Here is a 23,351-nt window from a genome sequence, read left to right as displayed (position 1 = left end):
TACATCCACATTTTTATGGTCAGAAAATACCAATTTGTTTATGCTTATTAAATCAGAGTACTCTTTTAAAAATATTAATTATGTGGAATTTGTCCCAAAAACATGACATTGATATTATCAAAGCATTTTCAAAGAAATTTGTTTTATTTATATTTTTAAAACTCGGGATGTCATAACTGATATAAAACATAAGCATAAACGGAGGCTTACAATGTCTTAATATACTAACGGTCTACACCTCCTTGAATCTCTCATTGTCCATGTACCTTTGTATCGATACCTGTGATACAAAGAAGATGATTGTGTCAGGTTGGGGAACTCGGGTGAGTACATAGGGATTTCAATCCCACAATGTTATAATATGTGTGTGTGTGTGTATATATATATATATATATATATATATATATATATATATATATATATATATATATATATATATATATAACTCACAATATATAAATATCTCTCTTATAAGCAATCTGCCCCATCCCGTCAATCCTAACAAATCCATACTCTTGGATTCACAAATGAATGGCTTTACCTAGTCCATACTCTCAGATCAGGAGTAAATAATCATATCTCACTACTAGAAAAACAGCCTTTTACGATGCGCAATGCGTGTCGTAAAACGCTCAGACGACGCGCAAATGCGTGTCAAGAAAGGCCCTGTCATAACGAGAGACGACACGCTTTTGCGCGTCGTCTATAGACGACGCGCATTTACGACGCGCAGTTACGACACGCATTTACGACGCTCATTTACGACACGCAATGCGTATCAAGAAAGGCCCTGTCATAAATGAAGACGACAGGCATTTGCGCGTCGTAACCTTACGACGCGCGTTTAGGACACGCATTGCGTATCATTATAACCCCTATCATAAATGAAGATGACACACATTTACGTGTCATAAACTTCAGCAACCATTTACAATATGCATACACGACGTGTCTTTACAATACTCTTTTACGCATAATACAAAAATATAAAAAAAAATATATATACCAAAACAATAAATTTCATCCAATAACATCATGTCAAAAAATTGTAATACATTGATATTAAAGGGATCTAATTGTACATTGTTATTAAGAGGTTTTCCCTAACTATATAACTAATACTACATTGCTATAAAGGGGCACCTTCTTGTTTCACATATCATGTCAAAAAAATCCTCTATATCATTAGTTTGTCATGACCTGGTGTACTGTACTGGGCTGCTGTCCACCGGAAAGAGCATCCCAGACTCCATCACTTGAAATTACAAGCCGCCTACCAGCAGAAGATGGTTGAAGATCATGAATAAATAAAATTTGTTCCATCATATCAACTATACCTTCGCATCTATCAACGTTGTGTTATAAATGCTTTTTCCATGCTCCAGAATCTTGCAAATCAGATGCTTCATGGACTGCACTTCATTCTTTGACTTTTACAGTCACCATGCTTTTTGACTCTTCAGTGGCTTCAATTTTATACAAATCAAAACAAAGTTTCTTCTGTTTTGAAAAGCAGTCAACCAGTTTCTTCAGTGGCAACACAGATTCAAGAATAAAACTGACAAAACTACCCTTTTTCTTCTCATAACCTTTTGATGACAAAAAACTACACATGAAGGGTATAATTGTAATTTTAATGACAAAGCTATGTGATGTGAAACAAAGTACTACATTGGTTTCTTTATCTCAGCATTCATCCACTTACCACCAAGCAGCATGTGAATTGTGCACAATTTGACACTCCATTTCATAAATAAAAGAAGGTGTTATGTCTTATCTGTGTAAGATAAACTAACTTGATCGGTGTTGTAGACGATGTACTCATTATACATCAACTCGTATGCCTTAACATTTGATGATACCGACTTTCCACATGGCACAACAACATCATCCTTCCAGTTAACGTGTTCAGACTCATTACGGATCTTCTTCCCAAGTCCTTTAGTCGGGTCCTTCCCTTTTGGAGGTTTGTCCATATACTATAAATATAAAAAGGACAAATAAATAAGTTAATTACTAAAACACAACATTTATTTCACATATAAGTATAACTGACCTTGGCCTTCTTAAGCTCATACGTCTCTCCCAAAGCAACTTCACTTAATAGCATTAAGCCCACCGGATTTTTCTTGTCAGTAAAACAATATTGAGCACTTTTGCTCACCAAAGGTGGAACACCCATGCTTAATTTGACCTTTCAGATCTGAAACAAAAAAAAACTTGGAACTTATCAAACAAAAAAGATCTAAATCACACAAAGATAACAGATGTGTAACAAATCAAATTAAAAAGATAAAATTTTACCAAAAAAACTACATTGCATGTGTACAGATAAACAGTTTTGCAATGGTTAGCATCCATGAAAAGGACTTACTCAATTCTTCCAACATAGTTTGTCAAACAAGAACCTATTAAGAACAATAGATTTCATTAACATCCATGAAAAAGACATTAATGCCCTTCTTATCTTGCATGATAGATGAAACTTAAAAGAAAAGGTTTGAAGCCACTATACCATGCCAAAGGAGCATCTTGTTCTTGAATTTATTTTTATATGGAACAAACTTATCAAACTCTCCTTGTATTTCAACTGTGAAAACTTCTTCCAGTTCAAGTGCCCAATCCTACAATTTACAAAGTACAAACCAGGCCAGCCTTGCATATGGATGAAGACAAAAATTATCAGAAGAAGCAGAAAATTCCACTAACAAACCAAATCAACTTACCAGAAGAAGCAGAAAATTCCGATAAGCTAACTGTTTCCTCCGGTCTACAGATATACACACACTTGCATATAGATGAAGACAAAAATTATCGTCAATTATCTCTCCTAGAAAAATGAGGAAAAATCAGAAAGACATTTCAGATTGCGCTCTTGCGCCTCACAACAACAATCAAAATATAGAGGAAATAATCCCAATATGAACCTCTGAATCAAAATTAAGCTGAAAGCAGGGGAGTTTATTAGAGCGAGAGAGATGAGAGATGAGAGAGAAAGAGAGAAATGGAGGGGAAATTTATTTATGATTTTATAGAGGGGCAAAAAGAAGTCTGGGTTGAGCTCCAAACTTTTGGATTTTTTTCGTTAGCCTTGACTCATAGCTAACCATCTTCTCTGATTGTTTTCTTCATTATTTAACCTACAAAATACATACAGCACATCTGTTACATACATACATAATACTTCAAACATAACCAAGCACCATAATTTATGGTAAAAACAAATAATAATAGTAACAGATTCACATTTCATTTCATTTCATACAGATTTTAATACCATAAGAAAATATATAATGATTTATTATACTCACCAAGTACTTCAGGTGCTGTAAGCCTCCTAGTACAAAATTTGACAAATCTACCCCTACTTTCAGCTCTAATTGAAGTCACAAACCTTCAAGACTTACCTTACTATCTTTTACAACTGCAATTGAAGAATCTCCATCCAAGCTTCTGTACTCTGCAGCTAAAAAGGCTGCATTATCCTTTAAAAGGACAAGCATTGATGGAGTGGGTTCTGACCAAATTGGATGCTGATCATCCATTTGTGTATTAACACCATCACCATCATCATTAGAGATTTTTGATGAAACAAGCTGATGAAACAAGCTGAGAAATAGCCATGCTCCCATGACAATGGATCCATGCTCCCATGACAATATCCATTCCTTTAAAAGGACAAGCATTGATGGACTGTTAGTTATACAGAAACGAAAGATTGTAGTTAGTTATAGTTACCTTTGGGTTCTTGACTGTCTCATCAACACTTAGTATAAGACATGCAGCCTCAGTTGCAGCATTTATAGCATTTATCTGCAGTAAGTAAAAATCAAAGTAAGTTAGTTTAGGTTTTTTTTTAAGAAAACCGAGTCTTAAAGAACATGGAGAAAGAAACTAGTTAGTTACCTTTACGACTGTTGGCTCCCACACAAAGCTGGCAAATGAATCTGAAATTCCACCTGCGTTAATATCCACTCCATAAATAAATAATATATACACATTACATTGCTTTACAAAATAAATAATTAACTAATTAATTAAATAAATGTAATGCAAGAGACAAAGACCAACCAGCAGCAAGTGCGTTTTTTCCTGAGCTTGTTAAGTACATCAGTTGCATCAAATCTAGCATTATCACAAAGTTGTCGTGGGATAACCTATAAATTATCACAACTATATTCCTTGCATGTTGCCACAGGTATCGGCTTATATCCATCTGCAATTTATATTATCACATTATCATAATTCATAAAAAGTAACACCACTAAATTCGAATTTCTGATTAAAAAAAACATCTCAATTGTTGTTCAAATCCAGCATATGAAAAAGTCTTCTTAAATGCAAAAAAGTCCTTCTCTCCTCCTATTAGCTTAGAAGAGAGTGTTCTAGCAGCAAATTTAGCTAATAAGCTTCTCTTTTCATCTAAACTTTTTCCCTCTATGCTTACAGGTAAATGCAAAAAAGACCTTTCTTCTTTTGTTCCATAGCAAAAAGACATGCCCACGTGATTGTGCAATTAGTATTTGACAGCACATGATATATCTTCCTCTTTTACCATCCGGATCATAATTACCCATTTTTATTATACAATAGTTTCTCTCTTGTTAACCTAGTACTTTTGTGGCAGCCTGTTTGAAGATATAACACCATAACTTTCCATACCCATATGCCATGTATCATCAACAATCTTCATGGAAACAACAATCACTAGGAAGCGTACCAAAAACATTCAGTGGGGTCTCCCGATGATCCCCTGTCTTCTTTTCTTCCATATTGTGAGGGACACCATCACACCAAAGATCCTCCATTCTTTGTAGTTATTTTACCATTGTTGGCGCACAACCCCTCATCTCTTTCTCCTCTTCTTTCTGCTTCTGTCTTCAATGTTTTCTTCTTTTCTTATCAACTCGACTCCGATACCACTTTGTTGGAGAAAACATATGTAGACAGGAAGATAGAAGGAGAGATTACATGCAAAAAACGTAAGTCTTTTATTAATTATTCAACAACATGTTCACAGTGCAAAGATACATATATATACACAATATAAATGAACAGTTATATCCTTTCAAAGCATCGGTTCCTTTTTAACTTCTATATCCGATAACTTATAGCTGCTACCCATTCATATCTAAATTAACTTTAATTTATATTAATAATAATTAATTCTAGCTTAATTTCTAACGATTAGATCCTACAAAAGCACATCGAAATTGAAGGGATAACAGGTGATCCGAATTCAAACAAAGTAAAGCAAAATTATATAGTTGTACAATATTCGTGTCTGTGATGAGTACATACCGATTCCGAGATCAGGATGAATGATTGTGATGTTCATCTTCGAGCCTTTTTTGTTCGCCATCGCCCTCTTCCTTCTACTCTGTTAGATGAAGAAAGGTGAAATGAGATATCAGTCAATGCTGATTTTGTGGCAGTCGATGGTTTGCAGGGTTGATGGTTTGAGGTGTAATGGCACAAGCTGATGCTTCCTTCAAACGCAAACAGGGAAGATGCTTCTGGATTTATTGATGGTGGTTGTTGTTAGGGTTCTTCGTACCCGTCGATCACCACCAAAAACCCTAGAACGTACTAAGTCGATAGAAAAATGAGAGAATCGGGATTTTAGAAGAAAATAAAAGACCTCCCGCTACCTACTAAGAAGGAAGACGCACGTTAGGGTTCTTCGTCTGTGTGTTGTTTTGATTCCATAAGCCAAACCATGGAAAAGAGAAAAGTAGAAACGAAGGAAGATGAGAACGGGTTTTCTAATTTTTGGGGATTTCGTTTCCCGCTTAGCTATTAAAGGTTGGAAAACACGCGTTCCATTAAAATTTATAAAGCGACATCGTTAGACGACGCGCATTTTATTATAGGTGCCCTCCGTGTTTTTTTTTTGTTTAGACACTAATTTAAGGGCATGCAAAAATGCGCGACCTAAATCCTTAAATTTTTTGAAGAGATGGCACTTTTTTAATGTCACACGCTTTTGCGTAACATAAATTAATGAGTGTCGTGGTTTGCGCATCGTAAAAGGGTCTTTTTCTTGTAGTGTCTAATCCATACTCTCGGATCAGGAATGAATGACTATGTCTAGTCCATACTCTCGAGCCAAGGACAAATAAGTATGCCTAAGCCATACTATTTGATCAAGGACAAATGATTATGTCTAATCCATACTCTCGGATCAAGGGCAAATGATTATTTCTAATCCATGCTCTCGGATCAGGGACAAATGACTATGCCTAATCCATGCTCTCGGATCAGGTATATCATAATTTTACTCTCTGGTTCCTATCTCATATGTACTCTTAATATATGCTACCCACTGTCCGAATTAATTTAGCCTAAGTCTCGTTTACAAGTCTAATATTATCTCTTGGTAAGACTATAATGCTCAACTCCTAATATCGGCTCTATTTAGACAACACTATCCTAATTCGGTGTGTATAGAGTATATAAGTATTAATAAACCTCTATCGTTCTCTCTAATGATACTTTTATTATTATTATCACGAAGTAATAACTTAACTCATATAGAACCATACTTGGTTCGCATATCATATATTAACAAATATGTTCTTAACACGTATTCTAGACAATAGAAAATATCTCTCACATAAACTCTTTAACAAATATTTAATACTTAAAGTAATACTTGTTGATGCGACATAGATCTTCGGCTTCTCTTCTGGGTTGCTGCTACGGTGGAGATTTGAACATCACAGAGCAAAGTCGTTAGAACCGCCCCAGGGATTGTGCCCGGGGAGCAAGCTCCGACGATCAAGTTAGATCGGTTGGTAGAGATGAGATGGTTCTACTTAGCTGGAGAGAACCATCTTGGTGTTGGGGGTAGTGTATGGTGGCTGTAGGAGGAGACTGGTGATTTTGGCAGCGCTTCGCTTCGTACCTTGAGAAGACCTAGACGCATAAAGTACTAAGCCTTAGTCTAGTTTCGTAATCCTGGTGACCATAATAATTATAATCTATTTTCCTCACTAATCCCAATGTCTACATCAAGATCTATCAAGTAAGGATCAGCCAGGCAGGACAGTTAGGAGACAGGAGCATTTCGGCGTATAGCCTTTCTGAAATCCAACAACCAAGCCAACGTAACCATTCTAAACACCTCTCTCGTAAGTAGATCAATCTGTATAATGACTTGGAATTACTGATAAATATTTTTTGTAGGTTTGTAATAAAGACTTATGACTATTAATATAAGTTACACTGAAAACAGAAGAGTGTAGCTTAACTTACATAAGTTTTAGCGAAATCGCAAAATTCTACAGATATAACTCCAGCCCGGGTACACCTTCTTGTTGGACTCCTAAATATGCTAGAGCCATGCTAAAATACTCAGAAACCCAAAAGAAGTTGGTATTAAGAGAAGGAAGGAATCCAGAGAGATTGTGGATGAATTGTGAGGGAAATGAGCAAGTTTTGCAGCCTTTTTATAGGAGTTCAGGGGGTGTGCATCGTGCATCATAGTGTGTGCGTCGTGCATCATCAGGTGTGCTGGTCCATCAGTTTAGTGCCACGTCTCGCTACTAGAGCCGGCCACCTCAACCTCTTCTAGAAGCTTCCACATGTCACATTTTGGTGGAGCCACGTGTCGCTCTCTCCTTGAGCCACATCGTCTTGTCTCGGGAGAAAGGGGTTGCCCCGGCATGGCCATATGGCGCTCTCTTGTGGTGCCACGTCATCAGTGCGTGTGGCGCACTTCGCGTGCGCGATTTTCCATATTTTCAAAATTGTGTAACTTCTTTATACAAGCTTTGGTTTCGATGTTCCTTATATCCCCGGAAAGCTGTCAAGGAGATCTACAACTTTCCTTTAGACCTCAATAGCTAATTCTCAATCTATCAAAAATTTATATTTTTAATAGGCTTAGGCTGTTAGAGATATCGCTACAGAAAACATAACTCCTATACACAAGATCCATTCTTGATGTTATCTTTATCGACAGACTCCTATTAACAAGATCTTGAACTTTCGTTTAGATTGTTTTCCTAACAATCAACTGATCTCTACTTCGGTTTCTGAGTCGTATACTGCTACATTGAAACTTCAAAAAATCATAAGTTTCTCTTACGAAGTTAGATTTGGACATTCTCTATAAGCACGTTCTTGGTTGAACGACTACTACGAATTTTGTTTAGAGTAGTAAGGCTAAAAAGTAATTTTCAAAAATTCACTTTTTACGATACGTAGAGTCGTGTCGATTTAATCGCGAAACTTCGAAAAAGCGTAACTTCTTCATATGAAGTCGGATTTCAGTGTTCTTTATACGTATGAAATCCTTATCATATATACTATAAGTTTTGTTAAGATTATCTATCCTAAATAATCTTCTTTTAAAAAGTCATTTCTGACGCTTATTATTTGTAAATTGACTAGCCCGAATATGTGGGTGTTACAACTGCATACCGACAGAGCCTCGAGTAAAGACGGTTCGGGAGATGGAATCATCATTGTCAGACTGCAAGGAAATAAATTAACTTATGCACTAAGGTTCGAATTTTCATGTTCTAATAATGAGGCGGAGTACGAGGCTTTGCTCGCAAGCTTACGATTGGCACAAAGTATGAACATCCCAAAAATAAAGGTACTTTGCGATTATATGTTGATAGTCAATCAAATTAATGAGGAGTACGAACTGAATGAAACACATATGAAAAAATAATTAAGCCAAGGAAAAGTATGGGCAAATAAATTACAAAATTTCGAGATCACTCAAGTGTCATGAGCAAAAAACAAAGAGGCGTACACTTTAAGAAAAATAGCATTGGTGGTTTTTAGTCATCTCACAAAAAGAGTGCTGGTTGAGATACTGCCAAAGAGGAGCATCGAAGAGCCAATCACAGAAACGTTGGCAATAACCAAAAAAGAAGACTCGTGGATGACACCATGCATCATATTCCTTACAAAATGAACTTTGCCAGCAGATGTTGGAGAAGCTCGAAAGGTGCGGGTCAATGCAACACGATATACCATGTATGAACACCGATTATATCGGAAAGGGTATTCTACCCCATGGTTGAAGTGTATCACAAAAAGAGAAGCATAACTCGTTATAGCATAAATACATGAAGGTATATGTGGAGCATACTCAAGATCAAGAGCAATCACTCAAAAGATACTTCGAACAGGATACTTCTGGCCATCAATAACCACCGATACAAACGCTTTCATCCAAAAATTCCACGACTGTTAGATACACTCAAATGTTCCGGCACTCCCACCAACGGCCTTGACAAGCATTACTAGCTCATGGCCCTTTTTTCAATGGGGAATTGACATTGTGGGACCTTTCCCCGAAGCACCAGAAAGAGTAAAGTTCTTCATTGTAGCCGTAGATTACTTTACCAAATTGGTTGAGGCGGAAGCACTGGTAGTAATCTATGGAAAGAATATGGCAAAGTTCGTGTGTAAACAGATAGTTTTTCGTTTTGTTCTACCACACATGATTATTAGTGACAATGGGAAACAATTTGTAGAAACCCCCTTCAAAAAATGGTGTTTGGAAAAAAGGAATCAAACATAATTTCACTTCGGTAGCACACCCCCAGGAAAATGGCCAAGTGGAAGTCATCAACAAAACTTTGGATAAAGGAATAAAGAAATGGTTAGGTCAAGCCAAAGGAAATTGGGTCGATGAGTTACAAAGCGTGCCATGGGCCTACCGAACGACAGTGCAAACTCCAAACAAGGAAATACCATTCAGTTTGGTGTATGGAACAGAAGCAGTCATTCTCATAGAAACAACGGTGCAGAGTACCCAAACTAAAGCTCCTCAAGAAAGTGAAAATATTACAAACCTACATGCAAAACAATGATAGAGAGATACTATAATGCCAAAGTCAAAAGTACGGCATGCAAGGTGGAAGATCTGGTCCTCAGGAAGAACGAGGCAAGCATACAAGAACACATCGGGAAGTTAAGTCCAAATTAGGAAGGAACATATCGAGTGATAGAAACTAGAAGAAACGGCTCATACGTACTAGAAAACATGGAGGGAGTTCAATTGCCACAAACATGGAACATTAGAACCCTCCGCAAATTCCATTTCTAAATCAACAATAGTTTGCATCACTTTTGATATTCAACCGAGAAATGTACCAATATTATTAAGGCGATAATCATATTTTGTATGCCAATTGATTATGACTTTGAATACAATATTCTAATCTTCGATCGATAAACCTATAACAACATTATTTTTCCCTTTTATATATATATATATATATATATATATATATATATATATATATATATATATATATACACACACACACACACACATATATATATACACACACACACACACACACACACACACATATATATATATATATATATATATATATATATATAAGAACCATAAATCCTTAGTAGCTTAAGGTTCGGTCACCATGATCCGCCAAATCATGGTTCGACCTATCTTCTCATACAAGAACCATAAAGCCTTAGTAGCTTATGGTTTGGTCACCATGATCCGCCAAATCATGGTTCGACCTATCTTCTCATAAAAGAACCATAAAGACTTAGTAGCTTATGGTTCGGTCACCATGATCCGCCCAATCATGGTTCGACCTATGTTCTCGTAAAAGAACCATAAAGACTTAGTAGCCTATGGTTCGGTCTCCATAACCTCTTCCTATACCGAGCAGGTCTGCCATCATGTCGCATTAATGGTCGTACCCCCGAAGGTACGCTCGTGTGTACTTGTTATCCGCTTAACAGTTGTGCTTCATTTGTTTAAGGACCCCATCAGTCAAACATCCATGTAAAGGCTATTTTCTGTGAGTTCCTATGTACTGTTATACTTTTGTGACATATTTGATGAGTATTTGAGATATTGAAACTGATTTGGTATGTTCGGTTATTTAGGGAAGCCTTTTTAGGGTTAATCGTTGTGTGATTCCTTACTTTGCCATTACAGTAGAAGTTCTTCATCGAGCTCTTCTAAGACATTGGTTTTATATTTTTGGTAAATATTTTATGCTCCCTACAAATAATCATTAGGTTAGCTTTTGATGTAAGCTTTTTCCTGATTAAGGTTTTTCTTTGTACGTTCATATCATAATCAATATACACAAAACTTTTATCAGATTACTTGCATGTGATGGTGATTGATTCTTGATTGTTCTTGATATTCCACATTCGTCATCTCGGATTTATTCTCATCAAGTGGTATCAGAGCGGGTTCTTCTAGATCTCAGCAATTATTTCAAGAACCGGTCTTGTTTATGGTGATATTTTATCATGAATCTCACCTTGTTCTTCAAGTTTTGTAAGTTTTCTGAAAAGAAAAAGTGAAAAATCTCGTTTTGTTGCAAAACTCATCTCAGATCTGTTATTTTCTACTCATTCTTTCATCTAATTTGTTCTTGATTCGTGTTTTAAAAGAGAAATAGAAGAAGAATTTCATGTTTATTTGCAAGTTTGTGTTCAGATCTACTTTATCTCTCTAAAAACCATCTCAGATCCGTTTTCTCTCTCTAGAAATCTTATCAGATCTACTTTCTCTCTCTTCAAGTTCTGTCACTTGTTGAAGATCTAATGGATCGTTTATTCCTTGACTCCATTTTAGAACTTGGATTAAAGGTTACTAAACCAATATATGGTGTTAACAATGTGACTATGTTTCATATTCTTGGTGAATATACATTGAGGCATGTTACTGAGTTATATAATCTTTTTGTTGATCGGAAAATATATGAATAATCATGTGTTGATATGGGTGAGTTACAAAAGGATGAGAGAATAATATAACAATTTCGTATTATCCATAGACATTTAGATTGAGAAAATAAACAACAGATTTTGGAGATGAAAAGAGCTGAAAAGAAAAAGGAAGATGATATTGATGTTCTTGGTGTTCTTGGTGAAGATCATAATGTTCTTCATGTTTCTGAATAAAAAGTGACTCCAGATGTTCTTGTTGAGGGGGAGTCAAGTGGTTTACGTTTTTCAGAAGTTTTACAATCCGGATCTAGATGTTCTGAAGACGAATCTCATGGAAAAAATTCAGAAGTCATGAATGTAAAGACACTTTGTTCTATTGGAACTCAAACAAATGATTTTTCTAGTTCTGATGACGTTTTTGAAGGATTGGTTCCTTACAGAAAGCCAATAATTCAAGATGTTCAGATTTACCAAACTCCTAAGGATTATGTTCAGAAGTCTTCAAATGTTCAGATTCAAAAAGGTGAAGATGTTGTTCACATTCGAAAATTGTTTCTGAAGCCTAGAAATCAGAAAAGAGAGAAAAAGAAGAAGAATAAGAGTAAAATGAAGAAAGTTTGGATGCCCAAGGTACAAGTTCCTCAAGGTTGTGAAAAGGTTCAGAAAATTGAAGTCAAACATGTTCAAAGGAACTTCACTTCTCATTTTTCTTCAGATAAAGATGTTAGAAGTTGGAGAAAAGAGAAAAGAGTATTTGGTTGGTTTAATGAAGTTTTTGGAAATTTTTGTTTTCCAACTAAAAAGCGAGTATTATTTTCAGAAGATGATCGATTCTCTTCAAATAAATGGGTGTGCAAGAAACCAACTTCAATCTTGAATCTTAAATGGGTACCAAAAGTTTCATAAAAGTTTTGTCCTTTAAAAAAATGAAAAAGGGGACAAAATATGGTGAAAGCTGACGAAATTTGAGTCAAAAAGAAGAATTTTTGTTGAAGAAATCAATTTTTATTGATTTTTTATGGTTGGAAATGACAAAAGCTGAAAAAGTTGGAAAAGGAGGTGAAAAATGACATTTTCTGCAAAAAGAGGGCTGCCATCTGACATATTTCTGCGAAAGGGGTGCAAACTGTCCGTGTACTGCAAAAGGAGAGTCAGATTCAGAATAATATACAAAATTGGTTAGTTTCAGAGTTAAGGGCATAATCTGTCATTTCTTTAAAATGTGAAGGATGTTTTCGGAGGTTTGGTCAATTGCTTAAATTAGTTCCAGTAAAACGACGTTGAAGAACCAAAATAAGATTCGGAGCTTCAACTCTCTCGCAATCCAAAATCAACATTCGGAATTCAGTGGCACAATCAGATTCGGCAGTTCGTGTTCGGAATTGAAGGACAAAATCGCAACCAAAATAAAGACTCGCAATCGGAACTAATTTTGGGTTCGCAATCGGAATCGGAAGTCAAAACAGATGGAATCGGTGTTTCAATCGGACTCGTATTCGCAAAACGAAATCGGAATCTGAAGGTACGAATGCGAATCTACTGTTCATCTCCGAGCATTCCGTACTATTCGGACTCGGTATGAATCGGATTCGGAATTTTCACACTCTCGTAGTTCTGTCGTTCGGAGTTCTATGCTCGGAGGTTGCAATCGATTCGGAGTTCTGGGGTCGGAGTTTATGCGTTCGGAATTTACAGTTGATCGGAACAGTAATATCAAATCATTCGGAACGAAACTGGGTTCGTAAAATTCAGCGATTGGAATTGTTAATCACAATTGGATTCGGACATTAATAACTCAAATTGGAGGTTCTGAATCGGAATTGAGAGGAGTTGAAAATCCGAAATCGGATTTCAATCGGAATTGAAGATCAAATCGGTTTTTTTTAATTTCGTTCGTAATGGATTTTGACTTTTTTAGTCAACGTGCTTTTCCAGTTCCACTATGAAGATGCTTCGAATTTCACTTACAGCCCTTAATCTTTCCGCAAATGACTATTTCTACCACAGCTCTTGATTTCTTTACAATTTTTGGATTTTTACCATTTTAACCTCTTCTTACCAAAATATTTGCATGTCCTATCCTTTTCTTTGGTCTTATTCTTTTCAAACCCTTCTAAATAATTGCTTCTTGCTCTATTCTTTTTTGACTAAAATTTAAACGCGAAAAATTCAAAATATTTTTTGTTATTTTTTCGGTTTTGATTTTTGAGAATTGCGAATTTTTCTACAAGGATTTATTTCATCAAATCTGACGGGTTTTGAAGATCTATTTTGGCAAACTCGCTCCTTATGACAGAACAGGTTATACGACTTACTCTATGAGATAGCGAAGATTGTTGGTGATTCTTCTTAACTTTCCGGATTCTCTCCATGGTATTTGTTCAAGATTCAAGGGGGAGTGATGATTATTCAAGGGGGAGTTTGTATTTGGAAGATGATATTTGTTTCTCTCGCTTTGAAGACCCCATGTGCTGATGAGTCTCACAATTTAGGGGGAGAAATGCCAAGAAGATCGAAAATCGTGATCTTCATCAGTTTCATCATCTAGGGGGAGATTGTTGAGTATTTGAGATATTGAAACTGATTTGGCATGTTTGGTTATTTAGGGAAGCCTTTTTAGGGTTAATCGTTTTGTGATTCCCTACTTTGCCTTTACAGTAGAATTTCTTCATCGAGCTCTTCTAAGGCATTGGTTTTATATTTTTGGTAAATATTTTATGCTCCCTATAAATAATCATTAGGTTAGCTTTTAATGTAAGTTTTTTCCTTATTAAGGTTTTTCTTTGTACGTTCATATCATAATCAATATACACAAAACCTTTATCAGATTACTTGCATGTGATGGCGATTAATTATTGATTGTTCTTGATATTCCGCATTCGTCATCTCGGATTTATTCTCAACAGTATTTTCGTACTTTGTTCGTTATTTCATATGGCTCGGCATATAACTGGTTCGGTAGATAATCTATTCGGTATATACCTAGTTCGGCATATACCTGGTGCAGTATATGATTGGTCCGGTATATACCTGGTCCAGTATATATCTGGTTCAGTATAAGACTAGTTCGAGGTAAAAAGGATGTACATAGCTTCGGGCTAGGTTATATTCTATTATGTCGGTTAGGAGCAGAATCTCCCTGTTCTCCTTTATCTCAAGTTGTTTCCTCTTGTAAGCCGCAACCCGTCTTCTATAAGCTTTCTTCGAATTTTCCTTCTTCCTCAGGTTATCATTTGATTCTTGTTTGAGCTTGACTCCTCGAGCTTTTTTAGCCACCTTGTTCTTCTTTTTACCCACGTCCATCTTGTCAAGTGTGATTCCCTTGCTATTTTGTTGTTCCTCTTCCTCATCACTTTGACCAAGTTCTTTATCTTCACTTTCCCCCTCGACTTGAGCTTGCGGTGTGGTAAAGGAAAAGAACTTCAAAACCCTTTGGAATTGAGGCTCTACGCTTGGTAAGCTTGACAGTTTCTTGTGGTTTTGGCTTCTCCCATGTTCTTAACTCTTCTTCCATTAATTTTTTCAATTCTTCTAACTCATTATCTTCTTCTTGTACCCCATCCATGAAAAATACTTCATCTTGTGATTCTCAATTCTTGGACATTTCATCACTTCCAAATGTGATCTCCTCCTTCCCCACTCGTAGTGTGAGTTTAGACTCTCGAATGTCTACTAAGGCTCTTTTGGTATTAAGTAGTGGGCGTCCAAGAATAATAGGCACATCTTCATCCTTTTTCATATCTAAGACAACTAAATCAACTGCAAAAATGAATTTTCCAATTTTTTACCAATAAATCTTCAACTATGCCCCGATGATAAGTAACCGAATGATTTGCAATAAGAATCGCCATTCTCGCAGCTAAGTTCTCGTTTCCTCCGTATTTACCTCTTGTAATATCTTCTCGAGGGTTTTGGTATTCTCGCAAATGCTTTGCAAACTCTTAATTAACCCCTTGATTGTAGTTGGATCCTTTTTCGTCACGGGTCCTTAAGAATCAAGGAGTTGTCTCGTGGTCATTTTTATCCCATCATAGAAGATCGACACTTCTTGTTGCACGTTAAGTTCATGTTGATGGAAATTATTTAGCATTCCCTTGTATCTCTCCCAAGCTTCGTACAAAGATTCACCATCATTTTGTTGGAAATTTGTTATTTTCTTTGAGTTTGGCTATCTTCGGAGGAGGGCTTAATTGTTTAATGAATGCATTGCGAATATTGGTCCAGGTTGTGATCGTTCCAGGTGCAAGTGACTTTAACTAAACTTTAGCAGCTCCTGTAAATTTCACTGGAAGCATCCTTAGTACCACCGTATCTCGTGAAAGATTTGGGACATTGAAGTACTTTGCAATGTTCAACACATTGTCAATGTGTCTAAAAGCGCCTTCGTGGTCCTTCCTAGAAAATGGAATATCTTTGAGCATTAAGAGGATATGTCCCTTGAGATCAAAGCTTGTTGCGGCAGGAATTGTTGGTGGAACGAGGCTTGGCCCGTTGTCATTATGCATCCGCCTTTTGTACTCATCCATCGTCATTGTTGTGATGTCATCCATCTCTTCCACTTTGCTTTTGACTTCTTCTTCTTCTTCTGAATCACTCTCTGTTCCTGGATCATACCCGGTCCCCTTCTTGTTGAGAGTCTTTTCAAAGCTTTCAAATTTGTTCCATTGAAGACTGATACTTGATTCGTCGACCTTTTTATCTTACACTTTTGCGGAATGTAGATTATGGATCTTCGAGTGATGGCACGATCAAAAAATTTGATCCCCTGGTCATATAGTACTGAAACAAAACAAAATAAAATTGTAAAAACGAACTAAAAATGAAAAAAACTGAAAAACTGAAAAATAGAAAAATGCAGTTCTCACGTCGTCACAGAGGGGCTGTCACGTCGTGAAAACTAGGAAAACATGAGAACTAGTTTAAACAAAAAATAACTTTTTGTGGTTTTTACACCACAAAAAGGATCTATTAGCCTAAAGCAAGTAATTTAAAAAACTATAATAAGTCGTTCCCCAGTAACGATGCCAAAAACTTGATGTGCATAGATATACCTACCAGTTTGAAATTTATAACCTAACAAAACTTAACTAACTAATGAACTTATAGGCAGTGTACCTAGTCAGTTTATAGTATAGAAAAGTAAGTCGGTGTCGATATAATGTTCGGTATTTAAAGTTTCCATAAAATCAGTCTTCACGTCGTGACCATAAGGGTGTCATGACGTGAAAATAGTGTATATCCCGTATGCGCCAAGGAAAATGTACTTCGTCGTATAGGAATCTTCTAAGGACACGTGGTCACGACGTGAAAGGTGTTGTGTCACGTCGTGAGATTCATCTTGATGAACATATCGAGAATCTTCTGAATTCCACGCCGTGACATGTTGTTGTCCATGTCGTAGGAATTGTATAATGCTCGATTTTGTCTTCCCTAAGCTCCTAGTTTCATCTCTAGTCCTCCAAGTATCCAAATTTTTCGATTTCAGTCGTTTTTCTTCAAGAGTGTCATTTTTGGCTGCAAAATGCAATTTAACTTAATAAGTACCAAATATTTTTGCATTTTACCAAAATATAGCTTAAATGTATTAAAATAATGACAAAATAAATGTATAAAGATGGTAATATCACATATATCAATTTATGAACTCTAATTACAATGACAAACAACTAAAGAACACCAAATTGATTTTAAGGATTATTTGGAATATGAATCATAAGATCCAGGGTTTACCTATCTATGATCAAGACAAATAAATCAAGCACATATTATAAGTTAATAATGATCTCTAGCACGGTTATATCAACTAACTTTTACCACCTAACTCTAGGATATGTTCTATCTCTAGATCTATTAATTTATTAGTCATAAACAGCTAGATGACAAATTCATGCAAAAAGAATGATCATCCAATTACACAGAACATGAATGACCAGTAATAAAAGCTAGAACTTTAACATACTAGGATGATGATCTATCAAACACAAGTTAAAACCAACTTCATAAATCTATAAAATAAGAAATCAACACATAGCCAAAGGGTTAATCTAATTTTAACAGAACTAAAGGGGTATTAGCCCATGATTGTAGCAAAAATGCATATAATTAAAGAGTAAGCAAAGTTAATCATTGTAAAATCTAAGCAAACCGAATGATTAAAGTTGATCTTCACTCTAATCTCTCTCTTCCTTGTTCTCCAGTCGAAATTAGGCCTTCTAAGGGTTTTTCAGAGGTTTTCAGTTGCTTTTGGTTGAAGAAATCAGCAGCTCTCCCCTATATTTGACCTAATGGTCGATATTTATACTTGCCAAAAATCAGGTTCCATGTCGTGACATTTTGCCTGCCACATCGTGGGAAACATCTTGAACACGAGTGTCTCAAGTCTTCATGCAAACACCAAGGAAGGTTTGTAACGACCCAATTTTTCAAAAGAAATTTTTCATTTTTAAATAGTCAAACACTTTTCCATAAATCATGAAATCTCAATACAATTGTTTTCAAATTATTCTGAACATCAGAGTGTCCCATAAAACGCCTGAGAGAGAAAGAGAGTGCACGCCGCGCCATCAAGCCTTGCCCTTGCCCTTGGGCTCAGATGTACCTGAAACAAATCCACAAACTGTAAGCTAATGCTTAGTGAGTTCCCCATAGCATACCACACACACATTCCACAGATCAGCTATCTTATAGCTATCGAAGCTACATATACATCACATAAGCCATGCATACAACAAATAGGGATGTCGTGGGCTCGTCCCCAGGGTCTTACTCCAGGATGCCATGGGCTCCCCACATGGTCTTACACCTAAGTGTCATGGGCTCTCCCATGGTCTTCAATAGGAAAGCCATGGGCTCTCCACATGGTCTTACATCCAAGTGTCATGGGCTCCCCAATGGTCTTCCATACAAACATACCACATATACCACTAGCATACTTCCTAGCTCATACCAACTAACATGCCACATAATACAACCTTAGCTAGGATACCACATATCATAAGATGGGTCGACCTTGGTGCCTTAGACCCATTGGTATGGTGAGGAGACTCACCTCTCGAATGCTGAACTGACAGGCTAAGATCAGATGTATCCCACGTGCTGCTCCTCCTCACTGCCTATAACCAATATGTGATTAACTTGTCATAATCCCATGAATACCCTTAAAGTCAACCCTGGTCAAAGTCAAGGTCAACAGTCAAGGTCAGCAGTCCATGCTAACCTCAACTCGTAGAGCGCATTCAACAACTAGCCGAGTTCCTGTATGGCTCGTTAACTCGCCGACTTACCTTTGTAACTCGCCGAGTTCCTCCCGAGTCCATTCCACTGAATCCCGCATCAACTATCTGATTCCCCCTAGTGACTCGTCGAGTTCATCATATGTCCAGAAAACTAATGTTGGATCAGACCAAAACCCTAATCCTTCACTGCACTCATCAATAAACCCATAAATGGGCAAACCCTACCCCGAATAGTCGAGTCAGCTAAGGGACTCGACGAGTTCCTTCAGTCATTTCAAAGTTCAACCCTTTCTTGTGGGATCTAAGGTCCCAAAATCCAGATCCAAACTCCCTTAGTGCAGATTGTTGGGTTTTGAGCATTCTAACACTCATATGGTGTACATGCAACCCTATAAACCTTGTATCTATGTTTTCTCTATTATACATGCAAATATTAACTATTCCAAGGTTTCATCCTAACTAGCATATTATGAAGCACCTATACTACAAAGTTCTAGTTAGATGACATACCTTTTGATGTAGCTTGATGTCTTCAAGCTTTAAGAGCTTAGCCCTAATAGTGTGGAAGCCTCAAATGGAATCACAAATCACCAAAACACCTTGGAAGAACTTGAGAGAATATGTATGCACACTAAAATCGGCCCACTCTTATTTTCACACACTTGTGCCAATTTTGTGAGCCAAGGACCCCTTTATATATTATGGAGGATTAGGGTTACATCCATGTAAACCCTAATACCCATGACCTTTCATTTACATAGGATCCATGGGTTAAAAGCTCCATGGACCATCCATGAAAGCTTAGCCCAACCTAAATGAACTTGACCCATTCCATATATATAAGAGTCCATATTTAATTAGTTCTTTTTGATCACTTAATTAATTCTAAATTAATTCTTGATTAATACTAATTAAATAATATGATTCCATATTAATATATTAGAACTTATAATATATTAACATAAATCATAAATATACTATTCTCAAAAGACTATCCATATAAATTGTGCCGGTGAAGTGCAACCCAAATGGACCATGCCGGGTCGGGTCAAGTACATACCAAATATAGTTATGGACTTAGACATTAATCCAACACAGATACCATGTAAAGTTACATACTTTACGTGCATGCAAGGCCCTTCAAGGCCATCACCTCAAAACTAAGCTTCTTACAAGGTTTTTGTGCATGGAAAGGGGCTAGGCTGCATAAAGTGAGCAACTTCATGTCATTGGGTGTGACATCCCCATTTTTACGGCCAGAAAAGACCGATTTTGTTCATGTTTTTTAATAAAAATCAGAGTAACTTCTTAAGAAAAGTGTTGCGAAATTTGTTCCCAAAACAAAATACGATAAAAATTTATCAAATCATTTCTTAAAGAAATGTATTTTCATTACATTAAAAAAACTCGGGATGTCAATCATCGATACAGATCATAAGCATAAACCAAAAATATCATAGGCCACAAAGCACAATCTGGCCTCAAAACAACATAGGCCTTACAACATTCCATTTATTTTCTACTGGCCTAAAATCCATAATCTCTGGTCAAGTCATCCAACTATGCTTTTGCCACTACCTGTAATAAAAGAAACTGAGTGGGTCAGGCTGGGGAGTCTGGTGAGCATATAGGGTTTTCAACCAATAATAAATAAGTTTATTATTTTCAACAATCATTCAACCCGATTACCCGTTCCCGTTATCCTCACCTTACGTCCCTAAAGAATCAATCATAAGGGACCTATCCTAAGGAATTTCATCGGGATGGACACTACTGCTAAGGGGATTCCTCAGTCATAAGTGTCCGTAAGGCAACCATAGGGGGGATGGAGTACACCGGTGAACACATCATTCACAAACACCTACATGTTACGAGCCTGCTAGCATTCCACTGGACTTCCTAGAAAAGTCTGTGGTCGTCATCCATACTCTGCTAGATGACTGGATCAACGTCAACATCGAGGCCTCTCTTCATTTTATTTCACCACACACCAACTATTTCATCTACCCATGTTTAACCCAACATATTTGTAGACATAAAATACATATAAAGTTCAGATCTGGAAAACAAAGTTTAAATATTTCATACAGCATAAATCTCAAAGTATAAAACATACATATATACAGTTTAGATCTGAAAAGTTTAGATCTGAAGTGAGAAAGTCTCGATCTGAAGGAAAAGGGTTCAGATCTTGAAGAAAAGTTTAGATTTGAAAAGAAAAAGTTCAGAACTGAGAAGAAAGAGGTTCATATCTGAGAAGAAAGAGGTTCCGATCTTTCATCCAACATAGATCCCAAGTAAATAGATAATATATATACACACAGCACATAATTTATACAAAATACTTCATATCTATGTGTAAGATGAAAGTGACTACAGACTCACCTGATAAGGAGTGATTTGGACAACACTTCGCTTCTTAAAATAATCTTCTTTGACGAAACCGGGAAGTTTGCTTGAAAACCGGGCTCCGCGCGGGCAGTGATTCAAATCGAAAAACTCTTTTTCTCAGAGCCTTCAGGCGATCCGGGGCTTCCTTCGAGGACTAGGGGGTTTTCCCAAGCTTTAGGGGGGGTTTAGGGGGCTACAGAGAGAAAGTAGTGAGAGAAAGAAGGTGGAAAAGAGTGAGAATGCCGGCTGCCCTCGCATGCCTTTTATAGGCGGAGCCTCGCAGGTACGTTGGGCATACCGAAGCTCTACGCTGGGCGTACTGCTCGGTTCGTACAACACGTGTTGGTGATTTGGTGGGGCGACGTGGCCTATCTCGGACCGTAGGAAAGATTAGACCGTTGAGCGTACGGACCTTGTGCGCGGGGCGTACTCGGACGTTGGGTGTCCCTTCGGTTACGCGGGGCGTACCCTTCGGACCAGACTCGTAATTTGCACACTCGACTTCTAAAATTCGTAACTTTCACATACCAGCTCCGTTTTTGACGTTCTTTATATCCACGCATAGGCGGGACCGTACTCTACCACTTTCGTTTAGACTTCGTCGGCTAATTTTGACTTTATTTTTAAAGTTATATTTTTAACAGTCCGGGACAGGATTAGTCTGTTAAAAACCCATAACTTCTTCATCCGACGTCCGTTTCCGTCTGTCTTTTTATCGTTACGCTACTATCAAAAAGATCTTCGATTCTCGTATAGGTTGTGTCGGCTAAAAACCGCTCGATCTAATATTCGAACTTCGGGTTGCATACTGCTATGCCGAAACTTCAAAAAATCATAACTTCCTCATACGAAGTCAGATTTGGGCATTCTTTTTATGCACGCTCTCGGTTTAATGAACACTACGACTTTCGTTTAGATCACTAAGGCTATAAAGTTCTCTATCTTAAATTCACTATTTACGTCATGCAGTGTCGTGTCGGTTCTGTCGCGAAACTTCGACATGCCATAACTTCTTCGTTAAAACTTGGATTTCGGCATTCTTTATATCTCTGGAATCCTTGTCACGACCACTACCACAATATTTAAGTAATTCATCTTTATGACTTTAAAATGGGTTACAGTGGTTGACCTAGACTATTACATCATCATTAGTGCTTAGCCCCGAAACACGGGCGTTACATTGGGGACCTTGAGAGGTCTAGATCCGGAACCATATCCTTGTGATAAGTCCAGGTCCGAGTTTGACTCCATTTTGCACCAAAAATGGTCATTTACTTCCAAGAAAAGGGATCTAATCAACTAGAGATTAAGGTGACGACTTTATACCTCAAAGTGATGGCCAAGACAGAGTAGATGTCGGATCTACTGCTCCTCTCCTTGCTCCTTCCTCTTCAAGCTCTAGAATCCTTCACAAATACCCTAAAATCACTCACAAAGGCTCTCACTCTCACTCAAGAACATGCAAGATCGAAATAGGGTTCTCTCTGGCTAAAAGGGTGATAAGGGAGGCCACAAGAGGCGGGTTATGTTCCTTAAATAGGGTGCAAACCCTAAAAATTAGGGTTTCTCTTTACAGCTCCTACTCGTCGAGTCGGAGCCTTCCGACTCGTCGAGTAGGAACCAAACAACAGACTCTACTCGACGAGTTGGAGCACCCCAACTCGCCGAGTCCATGCACAAAACCCTAAGAATGATATAAATTAATCAATACCTGGAACAGGTGTTACAAGGTTCTAGATCAGACACGTCACCACGTCGTGACAATGAGATGGCCAAGACGTGGCATATAATTTATGCACATCTTCCACTCTTCTTTCCCTCTTGACGTATGCTCCAACCCCTGAGTTTCCAGCTTTGTCCAGTTTCCACTATTCTTTCCTTCATGTGGCATATATATATATATATATATATATATATATATATATATATATATATATATATATATATATATATATATAGGCTTAAGTTATTTTGTTTAAAGTAATTATTGTGTTATTGTATGCATAAATGTGGACCAATCAAATTTACTTATTTTAA

The 23,351-nt window shown here is 37.1% G+C and overlaps 1 non-coding gene across 1 annotated transcript; it reads left to right on the top strand.

The window, feature by feature from the left end:
* Positions 1-15,749: 15,749 nt before the first annotated feature.
* Positions 15,750-15,854, top strand: LOC145135305 (small nucleolar RNA R71). The gene has a single exon (XR_013719768.1). It is a non-coding gene; the product is annotated as a small nucleolar RNA R71 (small nucleolar RNA).
* The last annotated feature ends 7,497 nt before the right edge of the window (positions 15,855-23,351 follow it).

This window comes from Lactuca virosa, chromosome 8 (assembly GCF_052849685.1).
Source record: "Lactuca virosa cultivar CGN04683 chromosome 8, Lactuca_virosa_CGN04683_v6, whole genome shotgun sequence".
NCBI lineage: Eukaryota > Viridiplantae > Streptophyta > Magnoliopsida > Asterales > Asteraceae > Lactuca > Lactuca virosa.
This window is presented reverse-complemented; position numbering and strand designations above follow the sequence as displayed.